This window comes from Amblyomma mixtum, chromosome 3 (assembly GCF_055824585.1).
Source record: "Amblyomma mixtum isolate Tamu chromosome 3, ASM5582458v1, whole genome shotgun sequence".
Lineage (NCBI taxonomy): Eukaryota > Metazoa > Arthropoda > Arachnida > Ixodida > Ixodidae > Amblyomma > Amblyomma mixtum.
In genome coordinates this window covers 87,093,783-87,116,412 of record NC_143014.1, presented here as the reverse complement: position 1 = coordinate 87,116,412, position 22,630 = coordinate 87,093,783, and the positions used below count along the sequence as shown (strand labels likewise).

General features: G+C 47.0%; 1 long non-coding RNA gene across 1 annotated transcript in view; it reads right to left on the bottom strand.

Moving 5' to 3' along the window:
* The window catches only part of LOC149350840 (uncharacterized), a 122,505-nt gene extending 109,255 nt beyond the window's left edge, over positions 1-13,250 (bottom strand). The window contains exon 1 of the long non-coding RNA XR_016289472.1: positions 12,884-13,250. This is a non-coding gene — a long non-coding RNA (uncharacterized LOC149350840). The remainder of the gene's footprint in view (positions 1-12,883) is intronic.
* Between the last annotated feature and the right edge of the window lie 9,380 nt (positions 13,251-22,630).

The following is a 22,630-nucleotide window of genomic DNA, read 5'->3' as shown; positions in this document are numbered from 1 at the left end:
CAAAGACAACGCAAAAATGTTGTAAAGCTGACAACGGTGACTGAAGAAAAAAAGGAATAGTGCACTGAAATTTAATATCGAAGCACCAATTAAACGCTCAGAGTGATAATACATGGAAAACGGTAGTGGTAAAATTCGTATGAATGCCTGTGTACCCTCTTTAACCACGGCTTCACCCGGATTAAGAATTCGAAGTTGGTGATGCTGATCCTTCGCTGTGATTATACACACAGGGAGGGTTCCGGCAGCGAAACCAGCGGAAATTATATTTAGTCAGTCACGTTCAGTCAAGAAACGCTGCTCATTCTTTCAAAATAAGTTCCGTTCAAGCGAGCTCCTTCGTCGGGGAAAATAAAACCTTACGTCACAGGTGCGCATGGCATGAAAGGCAACAAGCGCCCACAGTGCTCGAGTACAGCGGCACTGATGACAAACGCTGCTTAGGCGCTTCCAGAGAAGCAGTGTTTCTTTATCCCTGCCAACCGTTGAGCCACCGAGTGCGTGTACAACGTTGCTGAACACCCGACACGGACTTTGTACCCGAAACCGCGGAAGCGCGTCGTTCCGTGCGTTCTCGCGGGCTCGCGCCGGGGGGCTTGCGGCGCCTTTGAAAACCGCCCCCGGAAGAGACTGCGAGAGCACAATGAGCCCACAACAGGGAGTCGCGGCCGTTACGTCAGAAAAGACCCCGAGAACTCCGGAGAAGGGCCAGGCTCGAGCGCCTGCCCAGACAGGAAGTGCGAGGTCACAGAGTTCAAATCCTGGCCACGTGGCCGCGGAAGCCGCTCGACTGTCTCCGCCACCGAGACTTCGGTGGCGCACCGGATCGAGTCCGATCGGAAGCTTTGGGGAGATGCGTCGACACAATGCGCGCGTCGCCGAGACGGAGTCGAGTAAGCGTGCACGAACAGGACTTGCTTACGTGCGCAGCTGCGAAGCACTTCGAGACGTCAGCTGGATTTGTTTCTGATCGGTAAGTACTGGGGCTCGTTAGTGTGGGCAGTAAGGTGCCACCGACGCGGGTGTTTGCTTTTTTCATTGGAGAATGGATGACTTTCTCTGCAGTCTACTGTAAGTTAAATTTCGTAGGAATGGAAGAAACATGTTTGTGCGACATGTACAAGTATCTTCGTTCAAGCAGGTTTCTTGAACGGAATATTATTTTCTCTGTGGTATCTAATGCAACTTAACTGTGCGCCGAGGCAGGTACTCGTGAATATTGTGTTCAATCGATGTTTGTCACGGGCTGCAACTTTCCCTGATGCCCACTATAGTCACTTATGACGCATTAGTTACTAGCTAGTTGCTACTGGCGGGTGCGCCCGGAATACGTCCTCCTCTCAAGAGAGTGAGTTTGAGTCACCCCGCCACACATGTGGTTCCCTAAAAAAACGCTTTGACGTATATAGCAGGTTCAAACATTTTCAACTTTCTCCCAGGCATATGCATTGTCACGCGGTCCGCTCATGGTCGACTTAGTAAGGCGCCGCTGATGAAGATACTGATTAACGCGTGCACAAACAGACCAAGGTTCTAATGGCCGAGTAAGGCTCCCGGCCACCAATGGAAATTGAAAAGGCCTCACTACATTGACTACACTCAACAAATGAGCCACACAACATTCAGTATAAAGAAACTAAGAAGAGCATAGTCTTTGGCTACATTTGGCTTCAACTATGTGGGCCTGGTCGCACGAATTTCAGAACTTCGGCCGTCGTGGGAAAACTGAATAATATCCGGATGCAGCCGTGGACTCATTAACTGGAATGGACAGCCCAGACTCGGGTGCGTGGACACCGATGTGCCCCAGTGAGTTTCAGGCTGCACACGTATGCCACGACTAGATTGAGGCTTTTGGCGCGGTTAGGGGTTCATAAACGCCTTTGCTTGGGTGCAAAGTTTCAAAGAATTGAATTGTCATTGAGAGGACAGAAATGAGAGCGCGAGAAATGCCGAAGGTTTTTGCATTGGATAAAAAGCAGCGCATCTCGCTTTCAGGCCGTCTTTTCTTGAGTAACAGCATCGCCTTTATAAGACGCGCACGTCCCATGTTGGGGAGCAGTGTGCAAGGTATGTCATCTTTTCGGTACGGCAGCGTAGTTAGATAACTGAAAAGAAATGTGGATGGCAGCTGCTGTCTGCTCAGCGCGAATCCACGTCAACAGCGTGCCCAGTTCCCTGTGCCGGACACGGAGCCTCGCGCACACGCCAGGAGAGAGCAACGCGCGCTTTATCGAGTCATTTAGGTGCGACGATGCCAGCGCAGGCACCAACCGCCGGGAGCGCCCTCTGCGGTTCATCCTTGGCGGCACACTGAATAATAATAATAGGAATACGCCGCCGTCCCTGGAGCGTGAATCAGATGATGACTCCTGATTCTTGATAACGCATTCATATTTCTTTCCTGATGAGCCAACGGAGAAAGGAAACGACGCTGCGGCGGAAACGATTAACCTCCCGCTGCCAGATCGGCTGAGGGCGCACTTCCCTGCTCGCGGGGTCTTCGGACCGGGCGCAGATATTTGCGCCATTACTTTAATACAACGACGCGGTTTCCCCCGCCTGGCCCCAGCGCCACTCGCGGCCGCGAAAGCGCGCGAGATAAAGGGCGCGCATATGGACGTCTTAAAAACGGGCTCCTTTGCCGCGGAGGGCACGAGTTATGGCTCGCCAAAAGTGCGGGGGTTAAGCTGGCCTGCAACTCGTTATGAAGCTGAATTTAACGGCGCGCGCGTGTGTGGGTCTGCCTGCGCCGCACAGGCGGGCAGCTTTCCTTTAATAGAAATTCCGCCAAAGAAATAAGACCAAGTTCAGCATTAGGGAAAGAGACTAGGACATGAAATTTATAAGGCCGTTTTTAAACTACACGCAACACTGCATAAATGAAAAAATGTGGAAGGGGCGAGAATGAAGGAAACGAAGGTTAAGAAGTTTTAGAAGACGCGGCTGAGTGAACAACGCGCTCACTGTCTTCAGATGTTTCAGAATGTTTGCAGGAGGACATGCAAGCCCCACGTATTTTCTGATGGTATATGGTCGTAGTCACAGCATACTTCGTGCCAAAAATTGCTCTTAAAAATTCCTGCAGAAAAGTCGGCACCCAAGATTCACTTTGATAGCTGTGTACACCAAAAGGCAGTTTAAAACGCAGCAGTTGCTAGCGAGTGTTTTTCAGGCTGAAAGCGGATACGCCTATGCAGCTGAATGGTGCAGCGCTCTCTTTAGGCACCACAGGGAGTATCAATTCATCTGGTAGGGCAAAGAAAAACACCTGCTGACTTCATTCGGTGTCCTCTAAATCATTAATGTTTGGTTGCTAGAAAACATCTTATAGAAAGCGGGTTGCAGGAATGTTATTATGTAGATACAGTGGTCATTCTTATGTTCCAGAATTAGGGGCTTCATGTAGGGGAGTAAGGAAAAGAAGTTTAAGCAACAAACTTGCGACATAAGTATGACATCCAATCGCTCTAATTCCCGGACTCATAATACGTGCTTCATTTGACAAGGGCGAAAAAGAGAGAGGGCAAGGAATTCCTGTATCAGCGCCATTCAGACAGTCCCGGACTTCGCACGCATGCAAGAAGCACGAAAGCGGCTGCGGCTGCAGTCGGCTACTTGAGGAGCTGCTGGCAGCGGACATAATTGTGCAGCCGTAATCTGTGCTGAGCGCAATCATTCACGCCCATCGGAGCGGGATCTTAATTGGCCTGCACAACGGGCTCTTCTTACTCAGAAACACCGCCAGCACGCGAGCGCCCGCGAATAGGGCTACGCAACTTGTCTTTTTTTTATGTTTTCTATCCTGGCAAGACTTTCAAGGGCGAGCGTTCAACTCTTTCCACCTTTGCCGTAAGTGAGGACCTGACGCGTGCGCTGCCCATCTGCCCGTATGCCTGCGAAAATGGCCAGCTACAATACACATAAGAAGAGTCCGCGGCAGAGCATACAGGGCATTTCACTTTGCGAATTTTCCGAGCAATAGAAATATCGCACTATTGCGCTCGACGATTGTCGCTACAAACATAAAAAACAAACACCACACAGCCCTCAAAGTTTAAACGTGTGTCGACAGAGCTCGTAAGAGCAGTAGTGATTTCGACTCACTTGTCAGTTTAGTACATTAGCGCCAGGAGTTGGAGGGCAGCCGCTGTCTTTTACGAAACGTTCCTTTCTATATACACTTTTTTTAAATCAGCGACGTCGTGCAGTTTTACAGTACGCTTTTTGTTTAGCATGAAGATTATACGTACGGTTCATGTTATCGGAAATGAGCAATGCATATCAGTAGGAAGCAGCTCGCTTCGTGCAATAGCTTCAAGCAGCTAAGAAAAAATGCGTGGTAGACAACGTATGTATCGCTGTCACCGAAGGCAACAAGCCTCTTGCAGCTCGTGTTGACTAAGATGCCTGGCAAGGCATATAGAAAGCTCGTGGATGGTGTTGTAAATAATAAACAAATTGGATTTTCTCTTCGTGTGCTTCAACAAAGAGTAACAAATAACAAAAAGCTGCCGTTTACTGCACCTACGAGATTTTCGAGGTTACAATATTTGAGTGTATGAAAGCAGCCAACAGCCACAGAAACCAAGGGGCACAGGGGAGTTTTTAAAATTTATTTATTTATTTTGTGGTGTATGTATAACGGGCCCCTCATTCCCCTTACCTTGTTTTCTTAATATTTGAGTGTGTAAAACAAGAAACAGCAGTGTCCATGGAGCAGAAGCATCCAAAAATCAGTCTAGGCACTTTAAGACAACCACTGGCGAGGGACCCCCCCCCCCCCCCACCACCACCAAAAAAAAAGAATATAGCAAACAGTTCAGTAACCATCCACTAGTCGTTACTATACAGGGTGTCCCATATTAAGCTTTATATATTTTTTAAAGTTAGGCACTCAGTGGTGCGTAAAATTTACATTCGCACAGAAGTTATGCGGCCACAGAGACACAACGTGAGATAATTGTCACCGTCAGGCAACTAATTCACTCAAATTGACTAATGAACTTTTCAGTGGCTCCAGTAAGCAGGCATGTTTGTAGGGGAAAGTAAGAGGTTGTCGTATCTTCGCACAATTCCATCCTGTTGAATTTGCCTAGCCCGCGTGTGCTCCGAGATAATCCCGTGCAAATTTTCATCCGACCCACGTAATTGCGCATGGAAGGCGGCAAATAACGGCGCGAAACTCCTGCCGGCGTGACGTGGCGTTTCGTCTGTCAACGACGTAGAGCGATCGGTGAAACTGAAAACTGGTTCTCTTTCGGCTATCGAAATGGAAGAAAAGCGTGACGCAACAGCAGCGTCACACAGAAAGGACGGAGGGGATAGGGGGGGGGGGGGGGGGGGGGGGGTGCGTAGACTGCTACCGCCTTGAGTGAGTAAGTGCGCGAAAGTGGTAACGGGACGAGTATATCGGAACATGCTTGCTCTAGAAGAATTCTGCCAAATGGCTTAGTCTGTAATTGCGACCACCTCTGTGTTGCCAATATAAAGATTCACGCCAGCCATATTGGCTAGAAAGTTCATTAATATATTTCAGTTAATTAGGTGCTTGACGATAACAATGATCGTCTCACTTTGTGTTCCCTGGCCGCATAATTTATAGGCAGCGGCGGTTTTCACGCACCGCGCAGTGCCTAATTTTAAGAAATCCGTAAAGCTTAATTCTGAACGTCTTGTATTTTCACCAGGAACATAAAACCTTAAAAAAAGAAACCTTGAAATTGGATGTATATTTCTCAGATAAGATCAGAAAACTGGATGATCGGTGTGAAAGTGAGCAAATGAGATAACAGCGTTGGCAGACCATTTGGCGAGCGATCTGATGACCAGCCGCTGGAGAGCGGGGAACACGGTTGAGGATTTAACATACAGGCGCTGAGGTGATCTCAATATCCCTTTAAACGTGGCGGTGCTGACTACATCACGCGTTGTGCTCCACCGCGTGATTACTGAACCAAGCAAGCAAACCGAAAGTAAGCTGCCCAGTAGTCCCTCATTTCTGTTTCGAAGTGAGCGAATCCCGCAGCGCGCCAGCTTCCTGCTGGTTTATACTAAGCGCAGCTGTAAACAGCTAAAACGAAACCTCTGCTCAGACACGCGTTGCTCTGTATGGCCCAAATGCTACGCAGCGCGCCTCCCAACCGTCGGTTCATTCGCACAGCAAGCCCAAAGTATTCAGAACTGGCAGTTTTTTCTCCGTCAATCGCTAAGTGACGAGCTATTGTAGATTGCTACTTATAGCATTCGCGCTCAAGAAAATTGAATTAGAAATATAAGAACGGGGAATGCTCTTCAACATGGACAGCAATGGGCCTCCTGTGTTCATTATTCATGTCATTCATGACGACGTTCTTGCAGTATCTCGCGACTCAGTACCCAAAGCCCAATTTCTGCCCTCATGCAAGTCCAAACTTTTGACACCACACTGCGTTTCTTTTTTTTTTATGCCTGAACTATGCAAGCGCTGTGTACTTACCACAAGCTTGTTGTCAGAACGTGTTTTATATTCAATTTTGCTTGATGTCTTCATAACCGTTTTTTTTTTTCAAATCTTAACAGTAATATACCATCAAACGTTTACAGAAAGCACCCAGCCGACCACGGAATCCTGTGACATTACTTCTTTCCTCTCCACCCTCAGTTTCCTTTCTATCCTGCGCACCAAGTACCAAAAAAAAAAAAAGAAGAACAATGAAGTGCTGGTGACTTTCATGACCTAGAGGGGGCGGCTCAATCAGCCTAGGCACATTCGCGCTTGGTTTAAAATGTCAGTCGACGGTGGCATCCTTGTGCGAGCCAAGCAGCCTCTGTTCTTGAGGGTGTAAAGGAATGAACGAGAAACAAGGTAAAAAATCGGAATGTTACCTCTGAAAATGGCCGGCGTGAGTGCGGAGCTGTAGCCGGTCGACGCGCGCTTTGGAATTTAAAATCAATGACATCGACAATTTAGACGCTGGCACAACGGAAGAATGATTAAATAGTAAGAGCAGTAAGCACGGCCCTAGCCACTTTCAGTTCGCCGTGCTGCTCCAGAAATCAAGCTAGAAAAGCTTGCCAGTCACTGGGGCTTGAGTTTTGTACTAATGAAGCGACGGTCTTTTGCGTTTTTCGTGCTCATAAATTGTTTTAAGCATCTGATAGTTTATATCATCATCAACATCAGTCTGACTACGCCCATTGCAGGGCAAAGGCCTCTCCCATGTCTCTCCAATTAACCCTGTCCTGTGCCAGTTGCGGCCACCGTATCCCCGCAAAACTTCTTAATCTCATCCGCCCACCTAACTTTCTGCCGCCCCCTGCTACGTTTGCCTTCTCTTGGAATCCACTCCGTTACCCTTAAGGACCAGCGGCTAAATGCCCTGCCCAAGCCCATTTCTTCCTCTTGATTGGGACTACGATGTCATTAACCCGCGTTTGTTCCCCTCACCCACTCCGCCCGCTTCCGATCTCTTAACGTTACACCTATTAATTTTCTTTCCATAGCTCGCTGCGTTGTCCTTAAGTTAAGCTGAACCCTCTTCGTTAGCCTCCACGTTTCTGCCCCATAGGTGAGTACCGGTAATATACAGCTGTTATATACTTTTCTCTGGAGGGATAGCGGTAAACTGAAAAGTAATGATCTGAGAGAACCTGCCATATGCGCTTCACCCCATTCTTATTCTTCATGTCGCACTGAATTCGCACAAAATGTCGCACTGAATTCGTCTCGACTTAGCTGGCACAGGTTATAGTGATTTTGAGAAAGCATGCTCTACTAGCATCGCAAAAACGATGCTCGACAACAGATACAAACTTCCTTCGAACATTCTGAATGAGTTTACCGATGGTTTTGCATGGTCCAATTCAGAATAGGGAAGCGTACTCCTACAGCGTGCTTCGTCGAAGGGTGCGTAGGCGAGTCCAAATGCGCCCGCGTAACATGCAGAAAGAAGCTCATTGCACTTTCGAAAGACGCGCACTAACTCTAAACAAAATAGCATCGCTGTTGCCATTCACCCTCTAAAGCGGGACATCTTCTGCAGCATATTACCTTAGAGTATACGCTATGCGTGCTACTCAAAGGCTTAATTCCGAATTAGTGCACCCGCGAATCACCATTTGGACTGTATAATGCAATTAAAACAAACACACAAAGCGCAACCATAAACGCCGAAGGCAGGACTGGATGGGTTTAATATTGCTAACAAAAAACCTTCATCAGCAGCAGCGATGGCCTTTAGTAATAATACTAATAATAAAGGCACCAATCTGCAGGTGTCCTAGCAAATAGCGCATGTAACGCAATAATAACTGCGCATCGATCAACACACATTGACGATTCCAGGCCAATAAATAAATTAACATAACAGGACCGACCATGCAACAGAAAAACTGTATACCGCGAAAGTAGCAGCCGCAGAAAGGTATTGAAACGTAAGAACTGAATGTGGATTCAACGCAGCAGTGAGGACGAAAAGGCGACAGTAAATAGTGTCATTATAATAATAACGATTACAGCCTTATTGCTACATTTTTGTACCATAGTCATAGGGGTCAGCAAACGGCAAGCATTTTCGGCGTAGGCTGTTGGAAACGGCAGTACATGAGCGAAAAAAAATATATAGAAGCAATGAACAAACGCAAAGGATATAGTTAGAAATTAACTCGGATAAATTTTAAGAACTGCCCTAAATGTTGCAGCTTGATACTTGAGATGCTAACAATGCTTGTACTAAATAAAGCCTCGAATTGCAATGTCCCGAGAAACAGCAAATAAAAAGAGAGAAACAAAACGAGCATGAAGCAAACACCGTCACCTCCCATTTCTTGAAATGCCGAAAGAAACAGCTGCCACATACTCAAGTACGTTTGAAAGAAAAAAAATTGAGAAAACTGTAAATTGCAATCAGAATCTTCGAACGGTGACTGTTACAACCGAATTTTTTAGTTAGAGTTCTATTTCGTTTCGCGCTAATTTGTTTTTCTTAACAACGCTTAAGAAGTACAATAAAATATCCAGTTAATCGCAAATTGAAACAGAGCTTTCCCTTTACTTGTTTTATTTCTCTTTACCTATGATAAGCAACGTGCGTGCACCAGAAAAAAAAACAGTATAAAAAAATTCGCACTATGGGCACATGGTTATTCAAGTTACCACTGCTGTATACAAGAAAAAAAGCATTCCTTTAATGTACGAGAAGAACAGGCATAAATTTCACTCTTGAACAAACGATGAACCAGAGTTCCTTTCCTTATTTCGTTTTCTTTTTTTTTTTAACTTCAAACTGTTGATAAATCTACTTAGAAAATGCCGGCAGAAAACACTCTTCAGACTACAACTCACGGTACTCATGTGCGATGCATCCAAAGGCTGCAGTCTCCCGACAACGGCGCCTGCCGAAAATGCCAAATTTCCTTCTGGACTAACCGTAGAGCCTTAAGCCGCTTGTTCTCTGCGGTGTCTGCAAGCTCAAGTTTAGGCTGTTTGTATCTCCGGCTTCACTGACACACCTCGAATATAATCTTTTTTTTTTCTTGGCTCATTCACTCTTGTCCCCGAATGCGCAATCCTTGTACACACGATTGCGGCGAAATTTTAAACACCCTCTATAAAGCAATTTGGTTTTGATCCAGATCAGAGCCTTTTATCGTGGTGAGAGAGCGCTCTTTGCCGTTTGCTTTTTCTCTTTTCGTTTGCTGGAAACGTAGCTTGGTGTTCGGCCTCTGCTAGTCGCCCTTTTTCTACACGAGGAAAGTGTGTTAGTGTGTGCGAATCGCGTCGGTTTTCTCACGATTAAAAACCGCGCCAGTTCTTCATAAATTTTGGAACTCAAGAAAGAGTATGATGTTTGCACAATCAAGCAAACACACTGCCGATTCGCAAGCAACGCCTTTCGTTGTAAATATCAATATTTATTTTGATAGCATTCCTCTTCCCATAACGATTCACTTTTGCGTTAAGCTTTCAAGTGCCTGTCTATTTCAAGTCAAGCACGAGATGCTGGCAACTGTGAAGCGCAGAAAGAGAAGTCAGATTTATTCTCCCAGGTCGCTTTAATTGTGATAACGTAAGAAACTACAGTGACATCACAGATGCTTCGCGAGAAGGCATAAGCTTAAGCTTGTGCACAAAGTCAAATCCTCGACACCAGTATCCAGCATATACCTTATAACGGCAGGGAAAAGAAGAATCATCCCGGTTTTTTGCCACCTCTTGAAATGAATTAACAGCCTGTGAGCGTACCGCAGCCCTCAAAAGAGCATCCACCCCAAGGTACAGCTGGTTTAAATGACTAGATGCCTCGTTTTCTATAGCGCCCACACAAGGGCCACGTAACCTGCATGGCACAGACCAACCGGTAGAGACTTCGCATTAGCCAAAAAGTTGAAGCGGAGGTTTTTGGCTACGACGTTCGAGACGACAATGCTGTTTACTGCAAAGAAAGCCGCAGGTTCAATTATCGCTGTAAAAAAAAAAAAAAAAATGGACAAGGCGCTAACTTTACAAAAGTCACAAGTAAGAGCTAAACAAGTACTATGTACAGCGTTTTGGCGCCGTTAACGAGGTATCCTTTGAAGAACAGTTCTGCGCAACGTAAAATTAAGCCATTTTTACGCGCTAAAACCGCGCCCAGACACTGAAGCCATAATGCAGAGGGCTCTGGATTATTTTCGACCACCCAGCGTTTTCAATCTGTGCCGAAAGTCGGAGCACGGACGCTTTTGTTTCCTGCCTACAGCAAAATGCTATTGACGCGGCCGGGAGTGAAGCTGCAAACACATGCTCAGCAGAGGGGCGCCGTAGCCACCGAGTCGCATTGGCGAACTCTACACTCAATGCGTTTTTTTTTTTTTTGTGGCAGTCGCTTAAACTACTGCCAGCAACAGTTACTGCCGCTGCAGTGACAGGAACGCAAGCAAGAGCAGAGGCCGAGAGTGGCCGAGTAGTGCCCGCACTTAACGTGCGATCTACCTCAGAGAGATGAGCCAGTACGGCCGCATGGCCACTCTTCGTGACAGGCTATATCTGTAGCATCAACACTTTCGCAACTGTCAGCACTAAAGCCAGCTAGTAGCATGATTCTAGTTGCTGATACAATGCCAAAGCCTGTTGGTAAAATATCCCTAGGAAAATGATTTTCTGCATGGCGCGAAGTGAGGGAGAACAAAGTAGGAATTGGCACATTTGGACAGGACAGGCAATTGCATAGCCACCTGTACTAATGAGCCAGTGATTTCAGTGCCTCCCGAGTTAGCCCGCGTTTTGCACGATCAGTGATTTCTTCCGAAGTAACTATACTTATTTCGTATTGTAAAGTGACAAAGATTGTAAGTACAGCGATACGTTCTGCAGATCCTACTTATTGATGCGAAAACTTTATGACACGCACCACCAAAAGTACCACCCGATAATAAGAATATATCGATTCGCCCGTTCTGCGACTAAAGGGCTCCTGTTGTGTGCTTTAAACACAGATTTTCGCAGTGGAAGCTAAGATACAGCGACGATTTCTCGATGTCGTTGTTACATTTTTCGAGGAGCAGCAGGACACTTTCTTTTTTTATGTTACCGACCTGAGCTTGCAGATACCGCGTCCTCGATCAGAAAACTGCTCTTTCAAGTATTCCTCTTACGGCGCGAAGATAAGTTCAGCATCACCACGTCTAGTCTATACAGAAGGCATCTGACTCGGAAAACTGTGACAGCTTGCCTTCGGGAAATGCCTATTAGGGGATGTCTCCGGCAGCTCCTCAGAGCAGGAAGAGCATTCTTGCGATATACCATCAGGTAAAAGGCATTGTCTGCGGGACGATTGAAATAAGCAACAGTTGAGGGGCAGTAGTCTAGCCCTCTTTCTGCGCGCTGAATGGAAAGGTAAACTGGACACTAGACCAATATTTTCTCTTTCCATTTTGCCCATTGAAATGGCCGCAGCATCAGCTATAACTGAAAACCTTCCTCTTGTAACACCCTTTACTAAAGGGGGAATGGAGAGGCAACACAAAAGGTAACTAAAAAAGAAACAAAGCAAAACTTTGCGTTGTTTTCTTGAAACAAGACGCTTGTAAGCCGTGATTCGAAAGGTTAGAAAAGAAACCTGAGGTTCTACTGTTATTTTCAATAAAACGCGCGCCTTCCCATTGCGCCACAGATGGCTGAGGCAGAATCCTTTTCAACCGCTTCAGTTCAACGCGATTTCTACTCAGTCTGCGTTTCAGAACAGACTCCGTTTCTGCAAATGATGCTAAATACGGGCCAAGTGGTTGAGCAAGTCTGAGCTACAAACCTGCAAGGCAAAGAAAAGTTAGAGCTGCCTGCTGAGTGAAGAGCAAAACGTGAGCAGCGCCTTGCTGAAGAAAGGCATCTGGGGCGCATTTCCATCGCACCGCAGCTTGCGGCATCGCTCGTTACGAGAAAATGCCAGCGGTTCGCCGCGCCCGCAGAGCTCTTTGCACGCAGCGGAGCACGTTCCGTTCATTAGCGCCGACGGAGCAGTGCCGCTTGTCTTAACACGCCCGAAAAAGGGGCGGAGTCACATAGTAATGAGAGAAGCGATGCATAAATTATCATCAGATGCGTCGACAAAAGGGAGAGATAACGCCGGCGAAAGGAGAGAAGACAGAATGGGGAGCTGGGGAGAAAAAAATCAGGCGAGAGTGGGAGAGAGGATGACGGGAGCGCGCGGGGAAAGGAAGCGTCGAATTGAGCTCGGGCTTTCCAATTAGCGACGGCGGGTCCTGCGGGCCCTAAGGAACGGAGAGGGTTGGGGGGGACTCCGGGCGCGCCGCCGGGGAGAGAGGGCTGCGCCAGCCATTCCGGGAAGAAGGGGAGCCATCAGCACTGTCAGCCCGGCGACGGGAACGGCGCACAGCGCGCAGAGGAAAATGAACGCAGACTTACGTTTGGTTTTCGAGCGGGAGGAATATGGCGGCAGCGACGGCGGCAGCGGTGGTGGCGTCGGACTCAGCCGAGGGAGATCAATCGATGCGGGGAGAGTGGCGGAAGAAGCAAAAGCTGGGAGAAAAGGAAAAAAGAGAAACCTGCCGGAAGGCTATCGGAAGGTGGGGACGAGACGATGCGCCGAAAGGTGCGCGCGGACAAATTAAAGCGTAGTTTTGAGAAAAAGGTGCTCGAGCCAGGCAGCTTCCTCGAAGTGAGCAGCCCCGGAATGGAAGCAGGGAGCGTTTCTTTAGCCGCTCCCTCCCTTCCCTCGCCGTGCGCTTTCTTTTTTCCTTTCGCAAAGCGCGTGGAGCGTTTCTGTTTGGCCTTTTCCGCGCGATGAAAGCGAGGGAGGAACGCCATATCGCTTCGATTACGTCGCCGAGCGCTGGAGGGCGCCGTTGTTTTCGCAACGCGCGCGACCTCTCTGGACCGCACGCGTCGAGCGCATCCTGCGCCGCACGCCCGAGAAGCATCCTCCTGAAGGCGCGAAGTTTAAATGCTCTCAGGCGCAAGGCTAGCCTCACAGGCGCCTGCCGTGGGCTATACTCAAAACTCTCAAGGCCGGTAAGTTCATTGCGAGCTAGTTCAGCACACGTCTGGCGTAGGTATGGGTCACCAAAATGCAGTTTCGCCTGGTTGGCTCGTCTCATTTTCCTACGCTGCGTCGAAATGTGCCACCGCACAGAAATGACGGCACAAGCTGCACCCCGTCTATGGGCGGTCTTTGATGCATAGGCACTCGTGTGCTTGAAACTGAAAGCGATAATTCGGCCCATATCTTCACTTCAGGGACTGTCGCTCACAAAATTAGTTTTTTTCAGCCGCAATTCATCCAATACACATCACTCGCTCTTCATGGTTCGCCTAGGTGTGGGGAATAAACTGTATTCGCAAATTGATTAGTACTTTTAACAGAAGGCACTGAAGTGATTTAGCTTCTGCATTGTCCTGCTTTCGGATCCCACAGCTGTTGAACAGGTGTCCAACAGTGTTCGCTTAGTACTGATTTCTATTTACGCTGCAGGTTCACTGAATGCAAAACCACTTGACAACAGCATAACCGGTGATACATTTTCATTTCTTATCTCTCGCCTTCTGTCCTTACTCAACCTTGACTCATGCGACATGCACATTCTGTACGAGTAATGAGCTGCCAGAAAAGACAGTTGCAAATAGTAGTTACGTAAAAAAAATTAATGAGCCACCGCGCACTACCCTCCGACGCTGCATTTATTATTTAATTTAAAGGCCCCCTGTAGAGGGAAACGCATCATAAGCGTGATGTCAGGCAGAACACCAGGAAACGCGAAAGAAAGAAGCAAAAAAAGAACGCAGAAAGGAAAGAAAGGGAAGAAAGAAAGGAAGAACGACAGAGAGAGAAAGAAAGAGAAAGAAAGGAAGATAGAAAAGAAAGAGAGAAAGAAAGAAAGAAAGAAGGAAGGAAAGAAAGAAGGAAAGAAAGAAAGAGAAAGAGAGAAAGAAAGGAAGAGAGAAAGAAAGAAAGAAACAAAGAAAGAAAGAAAGAAAGAACGAACGAAAGGAAGAAGGAAAGAAAGAAGGAAAGAAAGAAAGAAAGAAAGAAAGAAAGAAAGAAAGAAAGAAAGAAAGAAAGAAAGAAAGAAAGAAAGAAAGAAAGAAAGAAAGAAAGAAAGAAAGAAAGAAAGAAAGAAAGAAAGAAAGAAAGAAAGAAAGAAAGAAAGAAAGAACCCACGTTACCATGTGATATAGTGTGGTCACGTGGTAATGTGCCGGTCCATTTGACCTTCACTGCAGACAGACGCGTCCTCGACAAACATAAGTAGCAAGAGCTAACGCTCTCAAAATAACTACTCGCATATCACATGATGGTGCGCTCCTTATCGAGAAGTCAAAAATATCTTAGCCGTTTAATACAGATTTTCAAAGAGCGTTTATGAAACCTGCTTTACATTTATAACCCAGTACTGTCTTCTCACTTGATGCCCAATATTGTTTCCTTACCTGGTGCAATTACCTGGTGTCCAGAAGACGCCTTAAACCTAAGGTGTCTTTTGGAGCTGAGGGGATACCATATGTGTTTTTGCGGCATTATGTAGAAGTCATCTCAGAGTTTCAGGCTGTAATTTTCCTTAGATCGTATGCAACAGGCCGCCTTCCATTTGGGTGGATGAAAGCACGCATTGTACCAGTGCTGAAAGAAGGGGATGCTGTGTGAGTTATTAATTACCGTTAAAATCAGTAACATCAACATGTTGCAAACTTGCTGGACATGTTATAGCTAACTACATAACTCCATTTCTAAGCGATAACAAGGTGCTCACTCCTATTGTGCACAAGTTTCGAAAAGGCCTTTTCATAGTGTCCCTCCTCCCCTCCGTTATCAACGGCTTGCCAAACGTACTCAACAGCTCTTGCCATGTGGGCGTCATCTGAGACTCTAGAAAAGCCTTTTAACCTTGTTTCTCATGCCAAACTAATTTACCAACTAGAACTGATTGCTCTTCCTAACTTCATAACTCGTTGGATCTATTCTTACTATCGCTGTGCGAACATTCAGAATTTTGAACACCGAATCGAATATCCTACTATTCGGTTGGCTGAACGAATCAAATAGTACATCTTCAAAACGATTCGAAACAAATCGAACATCATCTCAAGTTTTCGAATAGCTTTTGAATAATAGACGAGGAGTTCGAATGGGACATGCCGTACTTTTCTCCGGCGGCTGTTTCGAAGACAGGGCTCACTCTGGTGCCGCACAGCATGCTACAGCGATTGGTCTGCGCGTGCAGCGGCGCCACGCGGTCCATTCGTGTGGCGTCGTTCATGATGTTCAAGCATATGGCCTCCAAGACTAGGCGACACGGCAGAGTTTATCCAGGTTGAGCAAACTCTAGCCTTCATTTCCTATATGGAAGCACACGGCTTATAACTGCCGTCCTTCTCATAAACTGATATGAGGTCCCAGTCGGTTCGCCGTCGCCGTCAGTAGCAAAGGGTAATTTCCCGATGCTCATGACATGAGGGTCACAGAGTTAATGCACCGACTTTGTGCAGCGTGCCTTAGAGGAATGGAGATCATAGTCGCGTCTTTAGACCATCACAGCATTAACTCCAAGATTTATAATTCCACCTCTAGCGCTTCGCTATTTCGCATGAATATTCGTTGAGTACGGATATTCGCACGAGTAGCGAGTAATCGTGCGAATATTCGATTCGTATCCGACTTAGTTCTTTCGCTATTTGATCAGTATTCGATTGGGCTTTTAGCTACACTATTGGTATTTATTCGATTCGGTTTCGAAAAAGTACTGTTCGCATGCTCAAAATTCTTGACTTTCTAAACGCTCACTATCTGTTTGAATTGATGGTTGCTGACCTTACTACACTCCAGTTACCTCAGGCGTCCCACATAGAAGCGTCCTTAAACAATTGCTCTTTCTAATTGATATCAATGACATTACTAATGTTACGACTGAACCTCTAAAAATTAGGCTATTTGGAGATGACTGTGTTTTATTTCATCAAATTACTAGCCTAAAGGACCAAGTCTTGTACAACTCTAACCTTCAGAACATACTTTGACATCGTATAATTAATGGCATAGGAAGTAAATGTGAAAAAAAATAGAATGCATAAAAATAACTAACAAAAAGGTTTCCCGGTTCTTTCCCTACAATATTTCACCGCGGCGGCTAGAATTTCTTCGGAGGAGAAATTCTAGAGGCCCGTGTACTGTGCGATGTCAGTGCACGTTAAAGAACCCCAGGTGGTCGAAATTTCCGGAGCCCTCCACTACGGCGTCTCTCATAGCCTTAGTCGCTTTGGGACGTTAAACCCCATAAACCAACCAACAATATTTCATGTGTGTTCCTGACTGAAGTTAATGGGTACAGGCATCTCGTTATAACTATAGCAAATAACAAACTGTAATAAACATGTCTGAAAGATATGCTCATCGGGTTTTCTAAAGCTATGCTTTCTTCGACTAACTAAAACTAACCCAACCCAAGCTTTAAAAATTATCTTTTTACTCATAAAGACAAAACTAGAATACACATGCACCGTCTGGGATCCTAAACGAAGCGTAACATTGGAGCACTAGTAATCATTAAACGCAAAATCTTCGGTTTTATTTTTTCAAAGTATCGCTTAACTGACTCCCGTTCTGGCGCTCACGTGCATATGCGGCCTCCTCCGCTCGCGGTCTTCAGTGCGATCGCGTTCCCGGCACACCAGGGCCCGCTTGCACGAAGCAAATTAGACAGTCTAGTTCCCAGTGTTGTCTTACTCGCAGTCTGAACCCCCCGTTGGTTTTGAGGAGAAAAAAGGAGCATTACTGGCTCACTGGGTCAATGGACAGCTCAGTTGAGCTGTCAGGTGGCGGTGATGTCCACCTAAAATGTGAGGCAGTTATGCGCCTTTACTTTCCTCACAACCAACGGAGGGTTCAGACTGCGAATAAGACAAGACTGGGACTCTCCGCTGTCGACGCAACAGGCTTCCTCCTTTCGACATGTAGCGTGCTTACGCGCAACTGTCACAGTGGTTCCGCCATTGCACCCCCTATGTTTGGCTCTCTAACTTAGCTATTACAGCTTTCCCTGTAAACAAAGAGCAATTTTTTGCTCAAATCCTTCTTTTAATAGGCTTCTATAGATGTTTGACGTTAATTAAAAATGCTGGAGGCACTGTTCACCAAGAGACATTTATTAATTACAGGGGCAAGGGTTCAAAGGCGGGTGCTCCTGCACGCGCGATTTATCAACATGTAAATTTTACTAGGAAACAAGGGCTGTAAATGAGCTAGTTTTTTTTTATTCATACATTCTGTGTAACACCAGGAAGGGCACAGAACTGTTCTAACAAGTGTGAACTTTAACGAAGGTGAATGTATTTAAAGAGGCTAGAACAGGATTGTGGCAAAATCAAAACACTGAAGAATAAAAATAAAAGAAAATAAAAATGAATACGCAGTTTCTTCCATACGACTCTGGCCATTCAAAGAATGTAAAATGTGGACTGCCAACCTCCGCTGTCAAAGGTATCACCGTAAGGTCCTGTCGCCACCAGACGGGGCCAAGGGCGACGCAAGGGTAGTTCTGTGGAGGTGGCGACTAAGAGGAGGACGGGGGGGGGGGGGGGGGGGGGGTAATTCTGGGCAGTCGTGGTCCCTCTTTAAGAAAAAATCGAAAAACCAAACTGAGGCAACGAGTATGTAATGTATTCACTTACCAGTCATAACTGACTGCAGAGGCTAAAACGCTGAAGGTATCTTTGAGCGAACAAAACCATCTCCTCTTCAGATGCAGAAAGAACCGCGCACAAAATCCCCCCCCCCCCCCCCCCCCCCTGGCGTGGTCACTGGGCAGGGCAGAGCTTCGACATGCACAGACTTGCTGGCAAGCTTAAACACGCTTGCCGACGGTTACCTGCGAAAGCCCTCTGCAGGAAGTGAAAATGAAAAGACCAGGAGCCGGAATCGCGACCGATGGCAGCCCTTACAAAGGTGAGGGAACACGCCGTGTCTTTGGCAAGGGTGCCTTTGGTACACCTCTCACTGCAGTGCAGACAATGTGACAAGCAGAAGATATAGATGCATACCACCCAGCGCCCCGTATGATCACCGCAACTTGCCGTCGATCGTCAGATTTTACTACATGCGGCTCCTTCAGAGTGGTTCCAAGCAAGTGGTTTGCCGGAAAACGCTCCTCTAACGCCAGCAACACGCCCTCGACAAAGCGGCAACGTTGTCACCTGCGTCCCTTATGGCAGCCGTCTCCTAATGATGAATTTATTTGCGCAGGGGCAGAGCCGCCAAAGAGCGCCATGGTACAAGGTGCTCCGCTCTGCACAGGGTGGGGTCACAGACCCCACCCTGTGCATGGGAAAGCTTGTACACATTGGAAAGTCGGTGGCTACAAGACGACACTGAACAGCCCTCTTCTGCATTATGCACATGGTTGTGCAAAATACAAGTGGCTTGCGGTTACTCTTCTAAAGCACTCCTGTGCGAATTCAGCGACGACTGAGCAAGCCCTTAATTCTGACTCAGGCTCGTCGCGAAACCAGCGTGCTGGTGCACCGGAAAGACGAGAAAAAGATGAAAACAATGTCAGAAGCTCCTGATATGTTTAGATGACCGCTTGTAATGCCCGTCGAGATGACTGCCGCATGAAGACTGTCAGCTAATGGCGCCTAGACTGGAATTGTGTCCTGTGACCACCCGTTATACTGAGCTCCGCAGTCGGCGTTCGAGCGTGCACATATCAAATTCCTAACATCACTGTTCAGGTTCGTGCCGTCACTGAGCGTCTGGTCGTCATTACTGACGTTCTATGGCTACGTTACTTTGTCATCTGTCTTGGCGTCACGACCAGGACAAATTTCTCTGCAGTATGTGATTCTAGATACTGAGGACCCATGTTACGAAAACATGCAGCGTCCATGTCAGCACACGTGCAAAGATGAACTGCGCAGAGTGCTGGGTCTGAAACGCCGAAGTTTCGCTCAGCTTCTACCTCACACCGCAGTCAAGTCTGGCTTGCAGTAGCCAAAATGAGTTACTTGAAAACAAAAAAAAAATCTCGTTTCTTCTCACCCCATATACGTATATCGCGCATGCTCAAATTATATCGCGAACATGCTGTATTATCAACGTGTAATAGGATATAGCAGGCTCGATCTTCTAAGTACGTTTGCATTTGTATCGTGAATAGCATGAAAATCAACTTTTAGGTGCGCTTTTGTTTTGTTATGAATAGCTTAACCCTTCACCCATTCTTATAAAACGAAATGCATGGAAACAAACGGACGGAAGGGAGTGATGTCACTAAATATCGACCCGTGCAATGACCAGTATACTTCTTACAACAAAATAAAAAGGCACTGCCTCGACAGAGAACAGCCAACAAGTTTCAAGCTGAAATAAGCAGGCAATTTAGTCCTCCAGGCACGCCATACACGATTTGATCGGAAACCGTCCACACAGCCGTACTCACTTTGAGGTACGGACGGCTAGATGTCATTGAAATATGTGTCCTATTCTCTCTAGCAATCACAGCAATTTTTTCAAATACTCTGGTCTATAACTTCTCACTGATAACTAGCCAAATAAGCTGTCATTTGACGACGTACAGTACTAAAAGCAGAGAGATTTAATAACTAACTGAGGCAGCTGGAATTTTTCGTGTGTTTGTACTGTGAACATAGCGTAAGCTACACACCTACGTCGATAGTATGCAGAATACTTCAGGATTGACCAAAGCAGCTTCCGGTTCATGTTTTGCAGTTTATCTGCCGCAGTTGAAGCCTGGAAGTTGTGCATACTGAGGGACATTGCCCTTCTCTCTTATTAGTTTACATGGATGTGGCGTAACGTCATAAGAAGGTCCCGACAGCAAGGCGAGGAAACTTGTCGGTGCAGCCTTACTGTGGCATGCAGATTTTTAAGAAATGGCATGTGCTGACCTGTCTGATATAATAGAAGAAAAATGGCAGGTGCCTCCGTTGCTCCGAATCTTGACAGTGGTCCTAAAATTCCATGTTTTGTTGCATCTAGTTACCCTGACACAACTGTTCTGTATTTCGATTCCTTAGATTCGGTGTTGCATTCTTCAGTGCACCAGGCTAGAAAGAAATTATTTGGTTGCCAAGGCTGCTCACCCGCATTCACATCTGAAATTACCGGGGCAAGCCTGCGGTTGCTTTCCTACATGCGCGTGCTCGCTGCATGTGGCAACAATTTAAAGCCGCCTGTGATCCAAACGAACCAAGGGGCTACGTAATCGCCTAAAAAGTTACCCTTTAATTCAGAGCCTTACGAGAGCAAGAGCGACAACAAAAGCACTGCTGGAAGCTCGTCTATCGGCTAAGAAAACTACTCTACTAGTAATGACTGCAGCCCGTTAACAACATTTGCCAACAACGTTTGCGAAAAGTTCCCAGGCCACTAACGTGAATGACGGACAGAGCAGTGCAACTCCTTTTTTACCCCTAGAGCTTCAAGCCTGTGGGACTGGGAGGAACTTCCGCCTCCACCCTTGCAGGGCGTTACAGTGCAGTGGATATTTCAGGAAGATTGCTAGACGGCCAAGCAGCAAAAGCCGCTGGCATGGAAACTTTTGGCACACACAGTACAGGGAACGCCAAAAGTTCGAAGGGCACAGGGTTTGCTTTTCAGCAGTATATTCTGGCAGTTACGACGTGTACGAAGCTAGGAAGGTTCTCAGAGGTGAGAAGGTACTTCTCTGACCCCTCACAGTATTTTGAGGCGCGGCGGTGTCGTAAATGCTCCACTACTTCAGCTGAAAAGTTCACACGCACTGTGGCTTGGAAACTTTTGACGCACCCTGCACGCTCTCCAAAAAAGAAATTGTTGAATGTGGTCGAAAAACTCTAAAATATAAACGCTACCCTAATAAAGTTGCTCGCCGCGCAGTTGGGGCCTGTGCCTGAGCGTGGGCAGACGCGTGCAGCAATCAGCTTGGCTGCCTGTGCCATGCTCGATTTGCTAGAAGGCACTAACGATACTCGAGCAACAACGCCAGCTCAGCAGTCACAATCACAGCAACAGCAGCGGTACAAAGAAGACAGATACAGCGGACGCCAAACTGGACACTTTCGCTCGCACCATGTGCTTCGCCGCCATAGCCTTGGCCAAAGTAGCGCTCAACAACTGACAAATCGACGCGTGGCAGCAATTTCGGGAGCCTCCCAGCGAACATCAATCTCGGAAAAAGCTGCGCGCGAGTTTCCCGGACAACAAAAGTCATTTTCTGCGGGTATATTTTTCCTGCCTCACTGTCAAGAAATCCTGCAACTCCACGCGCTGAGGGTTGTCCTGCTCAGTCGTATATAATTTCCCACCGATTCCCGTCTTATCGATGGGAACAGCACGCGGCTGCCGATGTGCTCGGCGCTGTCTCTTCGACGCTGTATGGAATTATCGATTCACTAAGCATTTCGCCGGTTCTCGCTCTCTCTCTGCCAGCGCGTCGCCGAGCGCGCAGAATACGCAGGCCGTGTTTATGCACCGCCTTCGCTTCGACGAAGCTCATTTTTGCGAAAGCTTGGCCGAAGTGTTTTCTTCTTTCGTCGTTCCTCGCATCAGGCAAACAGAGCGAGCTCTCGCGAACGACTCCGCGCGTCGGTGCCTTCTGGCATGCCCGACTGTGGTCGGCTCGCGATGCATCAGCGGCCGCGAAGACACGCGTATTACCCAGGGGGAGATTTCGCTTTGCCGTCAAAGCGAAATCCCTGTTTTCTCCTCGCTTGCCCAACTTTAAGCCCTGGAATTGGTTCTTGACTTTTTTGCATCGTCCTTTGCTCGTTGTGTGAAAACACGAGCTGTGCAGCCCGCGTGAGTGACCTATCAGCGCAGCGCTGAGGACTGTCGATGCAAATTTTTTTTTCAGCATGCTGCTTACACAGCTCCTTTTCACAAGTTTCACGTGTTTGGAACAATTCATTTGTTTCCCTTTGTGTAATAAGGCGTAGGAGGAGAAAAGTAGTCAGAATTTTGCACCTGAGCACACAGAAAAAAACTGTGCTAATTTAAGATTGGAAACTTGAAAGATGTGCAGACTAAAACAAATGTTTTACGGGGTTAAACATCCCAAAGCGATCCAGGCTACTGGGACGCCGTAGTGGAGGGCTCCGGATAATTTCGACCACCTGGGGTTCTTTAATCTGTACTGCCGCCGCAGAGCACACAGGTCTCTGGAA